The sequence below is a fragment of the Octodon degus genome, unplaced genomic scaffold, assembly GCF_000260255.1.
Source record: "Octodon degus isolate 3935 unplaced genomic scaffold, OctDeg1.0 scaffold00256, whole genome shotgun sequence".
Lineage (NCBI taxonomy): Eukaryota > Metazoa > Chordata > Mammalia > Rodentia > Octodontidae > Octodon > Octodon degus.
In genome coordinates this window covers 703,415-710,979 of record NW_004524832.1, presented here as the reverse complement: position 1 = coordinate 710,979, position 7,565 = coordinate 703,415, and positions in this window count along the sequence as shown.

Genomic DNA, 7,565 nt, shown 5'->3' with positions numbered 1-7,565 from the left:
AGGTTTCAGTCCATGATCAGCTGGCTCCAAGGCCAGGTGGCCCGGCAGGAGGGAACCAACTTATGACATGACTGCCCAAACTGGAGAAGAATCAAAGGAAGAGAGAAAGACCTTTCCTGGTGACACCTCCCCAAGTCACAGTTATCTAAAAATGTGTTGGTAGACCAATTATCTGATAGGTGTCATGCCCCCTAACTTCACCATTCCCCCCAGAGCCCCACCTGTGACTGTGAAGCTTCCGGGGGGACATAGAGAGAGAAACCATAACAATTACTGTTGCTATAATAATCATTTCCTTATGGCAGTGTCTGAGCAGGAACCAAGGAGGTAGAAAAGAAGACTGTTTTTGTTTGACATTGTCTTTTTTCTCATGGAGGAAACAGCTACACTTCAATTCTATTAAAGAAAACGTGAAGGGTCAGCCAAATAGCTCAGTGAATTAAAGTGCCTGCAAGCAGGCACAGGGGCCAGAGTTTCAATCCCCGAGCCTGCCATGCTGGCCCTGCCCACTGGGTGCCCTGAGAAGACAATTGAGACTGGGTATGGTGGTGCCTGCCCATAATCCCAGCTCTTGGGAGGCTGTAAAACAGGTGGATCATTAGGAGTCTGATCTAGTAGAGAGACCCTCATCACCCTGTAGACCCTTCCCTAAAATAAAAAAAGAGAAAATCTGAAAAGTTGAAAATTATGTTTGGACACTTGGCCAGGGCCATTGTGAGTGTGAGGCCACAAGCTTTCTGGTAACTATGGTCAGTTACAGTCTTTTTTTAATCTCAGTGTTCAGCCTGAAGCATAGGTAGCTAGGTCGCTGCTGGCTGCAGAGGTTGGGCATTTGAGTATTCGGACCTTTCACCAGCTGGACACAAGTATGGAAGACTAGAGAAGAGCAGAAAACTAGCTAACAAATAAGGACCAGTCTGGTTCCATAGATATCTGTGGGTGGAGTACCCATACCTAGTAGAGATGCAGAATCATGCTGTACAATATGGTTGATTTGGGGCTATGTGGATCAGTGCAGAGGGTTGAAGCATGCCCCTCAAATTCATGTTTACCTAGAATTTTAGTATGCAATATTATTGGAAAATAGTTTTAACAGATGTAATTGGTTAAGGACCCTAAAGTGAATAATAATGGACTTAGAATAATAGGCCTAAATCCAATGTCCTTACAAAGAGAGGAGAAGCACACAAATACCCAGAAGAAAGGCTGTGTGAAGATGGAGGCAGCTTTTGCTGACACAAGCCAAGGAAAATGTCGGGGTTCTCCATTAGAACCTGTGGAGGTTTCCTGGCGCTCCACAGCTTCTTTTCTGGCTTTATTCTCTATAACAATGAGAAAATGAATTTCTGTTGAGGGAAGCCACCTCCTTGTGGTAATTTGTTATGGCAGACTCAGGAAAAAAAATAATCAAACAAACAAACAACAGTTTCTCCATCACTGCTCTAGGCCTCTTTCCTGGGCCCTGGCAATCACGGTGCTGGAATGTGCCTCTTTTCTTCTGCTTTTGTGCTCATTGCCAGTGATCTAGCAAAGCTCTTTCTGTAGTGTATTTGTGATCCACTGGGGCCTAGGGCTGTCAATATTGCAGCTTGTTAGAGTAATCTTTTTGTAAGAATAACCCTGCAGAGGGAACAGCTGTGGCCTCTGAGCTTCCTCAAAGGAAACACTTCTTTGAGTAGTTCAGTACACAAATATCCATAGTCATTTTTTTTTCTTCTGAATACTCAAATAAATCCGGCTAGTTAATGAGATGCCTGATACTGGCTGACAAAAATTTCTGTAAGATGTCCTCCTTGATGTGGTTTCCGATGTTCTGAGTTACTTTCTTTACTATTATCTATGCATTTTTGTTTCTTTTTGGGATATTGATGGCGTAATATTAACTGAGGAAGTCATTGTTTAGTTTTAAAGCCTCCATGTGGGAGAGTTACCATGGGCAAATTTTGTGTAATGTGCACCTTACTATGGACTGGTTAGGAGTCTGTGTTGTCCTAATAACACAGAGCAATTATTGGACAAAGATGAGGTTAGAAGGAAAAAACCATGCCAATATCCTGATTGAGCCAACAGGTACAGTAGGGACAGCAGTGACAAAAGGGACAGGAGAAAAGACAGTGTTCCTAGGATATCCTCTCAGTTATAAATCATGTCATAGTGTCTTTGATTCTTAGATATTTAAGTCAAAGTCTCATGTATAGAAATCCTGATGTCAGAATGAACAATGCCATTGGATATTCATCCTCTGACTAAAATTACAGTCTTGGCATTAACCTTGTTTTCTTTCTATTCCTTTGCCTTTTTATCCTGCATTTCCCCTAAGCATGACACAAAAACCCTTTTGCTGTGAGGGAGTAAATGGTGAGGATGTAAGCTGCATGTGGAAATTTTCAATGCTGTGTGTCAATAAGTCACAGCCTTTAACAGAAATGTGGCTTTCAGACAATGAGTCCTCTACATCAAAGCACTTGATGATGCTTCTAAGTGCAGTTAGACTTTTAAACAATTGTGTGCGTTTATTGCTGCTTCTCAACTCCCAGCTAGATTCTGAAAGAAGGCTTTCCCTCCATTTCCTATTATTTTACCCTAAGAATATCATTGTATTATTCCTCCCCATTCCATGCTTCCCCTCACATCTTTTTAGGGTGGAGGATGTTACTACAGTTCCTAGCCATGTAGTGCACATGAAATGCATGAAGATGAAATTATGACCCAGCTATAATGTGAGAAATAAGTGGTGGGAGAAGAGGGATAGGGGAAGAGGGAGAGGGGAAGAAGGAGAGGGGGGCAAGAGAGGAGAGGGAGAGGTAGAGGAGGAAGATGAGGAGGAGGAGGAGAGAGAGAGGAGAGACAGTACAGCATTATGAGTCGTACAGTTATTTCTAGCTTTGAATTGCTTCCAAATCTCATACATTCACAGACAGGCTCGCCAAAGCCCACAGCTGTCATGCATTTTCAACAGATTCCACAGGGCCTAGATGAGGTTTGAAGGCATTCCTTTGCTCTTACACATTAGCTAAAAGGAATTACCGTAACATCTGATATTGTGGAAGTGGGATGTTTGCCATCCTGACCTAGCCCAAAGCAGTCCGGAAATAGGGGTCCAAGAATGTATTATCTCATGCACCCTCCAAAGGTCACTGGGGGCCTGTCGGTGGCATTTGATGAAACTCAAGCACCAAGTGTGCTCTGTGTTTGGAAAGACTGCCGCTTTGTATGGACATGGTGGGCAGACACATGTTCCCATTGCCTTTTGGCTGTTTGTCATAGGAAAGGCATGTTCCACTGGAGGAATTCCCAGCTGTCAGTAATGTGCTGATACACCACAGCCAATCATCAGAGGACCGGCCAAATAAACAGGATGTTCACAGTGTGTGATTGCATGAGTGTGTAACAAAGCTTCTGCCCATTTCACAGCCTCATAATGGGATTGACATGCATTGCCTAATCTGCATCTGTCTGTTTAGGGTAGAAACACATAAACACCATGGAAACCACGTGTAAGAAAGCGCTTTCTTTGGCTGTATGTGCTGTTGATATGACTGGTGAGTGGAAGAAATCTGGTATAAATCCTGGAGGGACATTAGTAATACGAGTTTCCTTGCTGGGAAGTGCCTTGGAGTCATCCAAACCCAGATGAGAAGAAACAATTAGATAATCAGTGTCTATTGTGAGATGACGAAAGGGCTGAGTCTATACTGATATTTTGACATTGCTGGAGTCACTTCATTCTTCTTGTTGGACATTCATTAGCTGAGTTGTTTACATAAATGTACAGAAGCAAGTCAAGGTTACGTCATTGGCCTTTTGTTTGGAGATGCTGCTACTGTTAACTCTCAGTGTCTGAGCGTATTCCGACATAGACACTAGAGAGGAGGAGAGTGGTTCCTTCAGTATTTATGTGTAGAATGGGTTGTTTGAAAAATTGCACTGAGAATCTTGTTACCTATCAGACCTCTTCCTCCTCTGAGAGTTTAAACATCTTTTGGGCAGGTCGACACATTCACAACTGTGATAAATGGCATTTGTCATTATACATTTTGATGTGCTAGTACTGGACCAAGCTCTTAATATGCATAAGCTCTTTTCATTCTCACAGAAAATTATGCATCTTATTATTAGTGTTATGTTAAAGATAAAGAAACTAAGGTTTAGAAGCTACATAGGTTTGCCTAAGGAGGTAGAGGTAGAAAGAGAGCAAGCCTGAACTCAGCTTTCCTTTTGCTATTTCACTATGATAACTTTTTGTGTCTTTCTTTTAATGTGAGATCTGATTCTGTTAAACTTCTAGAACCTTGACAATGATTTTTCTCTCATGATTTAGATTTTTAAATTTTGGTTATTGTATGCTATTTTTGAAACATTATCCAAGACACATGAATTTAGGCCAAAATCATATGTGACAGGCTACTACTCCCTATAATTCTTGAGAGTCTTTCAGTAGTGATCATGTGATAAACTTGGAAAAGAAAGAGTTAAAAATATACAAAATTTGTGTGCTTATTTTGGTGTGAGAAATCATTACAGACTTACATAGGCTGTCATTTAGTGGAAGGCAGAACCTTTAATCGTGGGGCACAGGCTCTGGAGCTTCACTACTTAGTATGACATTAGGACATTTCACTGATGTCAGCTTATTTAAAATCTCTACAGTAAGTATAAAGAAATACAGTCATCACTATCTGAAGAGATCATTTTTGGGATAAAACAGGAGAATCCATGGAAACTGCATGACCTTAATAAAGTTTGAAAGAACACACTGAGAGCTTTTTACATTCTCTGTCACCGATTCTTATAATGTTTCTCTCCAGAATTCTTGTCACAGTCAGACATCTCTCTAGACTACAATGAAGATTCCATAAAGACAAGTAGGTGTGTTCTCCATCGCATCCATCCTGCCCAGAACAGCACCTGGCATAAGCCAGTGCCACACAAATATCCGTTGAGAGAGTGCACGTCCCCGATCACTGTTATGGTCATGACCATCACTATCCTTTGTATGATGACTGTCACTGTCATCTCTTTCAGATTCAGACAGCACAGTTTAAAAAAATCCTCAAAATCCAGCTTCCTGACGAGTAGCTACCAAGAAAATTAAAAAGGCTAGACTCCTGATCAGAAGATCTAGAACACAAGAACAGAGTGAGCTTGATTCCCTCAATTTATAAAACTCAAAGCAGTCAGACACTCAGTGATGCTGTGGCGTCGCGCTGGTCAAAATGACCAGGTGGCGGTGAGAACCAGGAAGGAGGCACTGGCGCCAGCCAGTCAGTGCTCTATCTACTGTCCCCCAGGGGTGTGAAATTTGGAACCCGCAGGCTCTCCACTCCTCGGCAGAGCAGGCCTCCCCTCAGTTGGAACCCTGTCCTGACTTCATCATGGTGCTTTATTGCAAACTTCTCATGCTTGGCTGTCTTCCAGGCTTTTCACTGTAGTGGAATTTCTTTTTTGAATGACAGAGTACATGTTAGCAACAGGCCATAAAGAGAGATGGTGAGGACTGTGAGGTGCTGCTGGGAGCAGGGAAGTGCTCTTCTCCAGGACACTGTCTTTTCTCAGCTCTATTTGGAATCTTTCACTGGAGTTTGGGATCTCCAGAACTTTCTCTTAGGGAGGAAATCAGAATACGTAACAAAAACCATAAAAGTTATTCTTCTTTTGGCTCCAGTGCTGTCTAGAGAGGAAAATGTATGAGTTCATCCAACAAGCATTTATTAAGTGATTTCAATATGGAGGAAGTGTGCACTTGTGTGGATGAGTTTACAAATATTTTTATTTTTCATCTTCTTCCCTTTAGGCATTTCCAGGTTAGCTGTCAAATTATCTAAAATTAATCCTAGTGACATGTAACATAATAATGAGAGCATGGAAGAAGGAAAAGAAATAAAGTTTTGAGGGAACTTGGAGGTGGAAGATGCCACTTTGGAAAGATGAGCTGGGATGTTCATGAAAGAGGCACCATCTGTGATTACATTTTTTTTCTTTTTAAATGTATGGATTCAGTACAGGGTCTCACTAAGCAGCTCACCGTTGTAGTGATCCTCCTGTTTCAGCCTCTGTGGTGCTGGGATGGTGCTGCATGCCCCGGAGAGGGGCCAGCACAACCTGCGGTACTGGTTGATCTAGGACCACTGAGCTATTTCCCTGGCCCTGTGATTACATTTTGATGGGTCAGTATTTTCTTCAAATTACATGAACCTGAGGCAAAATGTATTTTAATGTTAATTACTTATGGTCTTTTTTTAATTCATGACATTTTAGCTTTTTATGAATGTGATGTAGTGCACAATAAGTGGAATATAATGCAAATACTACAGCTTATTTCTCAAAAGGAAGAATCCATTGTAAGTATTGTATATTTTTGCAAGTTTGCAATTATAAGTATTTGTATGAGCGCATAAGTGATATTTATGAAAAAATTGCATCTTCCACATATGTATAATACAATATTTTGAATGTCAGCACACATCTAATAACTAATCAACAAATTCTTTTTGTATGTTTATTATTTGATTTACATGATTGGTTAATGTACGAAAGCTTTTCAAAACATACTCCTTTCCAGTACAGTGTGATTTAGCTAACAGACCTATCAGCTAAATCCTTGTTACTTACACAAAAATTCCTGGAAATAATTTGCAAGTTCCTGCACACACTGTTTTTCCCTTTGTGGCTATACCATCTTCTTACCTAAAACAATTCATTTTAACAATTGTTCTCTTTCCTGAATCTTATTTTAAAGGCAAAAATAATACTAGTTAAATAAATAAATAGTTTTAGTCTTATTAAATAGTTTTAATGTATTAAGCATTATATGTTAGATAGAACATAGAAAGTTTTTATTGATTAAATTAAGGTAAGTCAGACTGAGGGTTAATACATGACGTTTTCCATGTGTCAACCCCAATTCAAATAAATATAAATTATAGAAAAAAATAAAGAATGCCAGTTGCATCAGTTTATTGGTGGTAGCTCTTTTTTCCCAATCTTCTAGCACACTTAACTGGCAAGTTGTCTGCTGTAGACCCTTCCCTAAAAGTACAAACAAACAAACAAAAAAGAGTTTCTGGGAGAGAGGAGAGTGGACAGGTTTATCAGAAATCAGTTTCTCCTATAAATTGGTTTTAGAACTACTGTAATCGTGATCTGCCCAAGGTCTCCCAGAGACCTAGCAAAAACGCCAGATGGCAACACACTTTTTCTTCCAAGTCTGGTGATTTTTTCACAGTAAGACAACGTGATTATACCAACTTAAGTAGAGCAAAAGCAATTTACTTTTAGTATGATTATTTCAGTATGATTAGCTTTATTATTATTGTCTTTGTTTTAATTTAAATATGTTTTGTTTTCTCCGTGTTGTGTATTTTAAGCTACAGGAGAGAAAGCAAGTAGGAAACTTCTCTATTTTGTCCCTTTCCTTCCCTCCTGCCTTCTCTTCCCTTCGGTCCCCTCTCCTCCCACCCCTTCCTCCCTCCCTCCCTCCCTCCTTCCTTCCCTCCCTCCTTTCCTTCCTCCCTCCCTCCTCCCTTCCCTTCCCTTCCCTTCCCTTCCCTTCCCTTCCCTTCCCT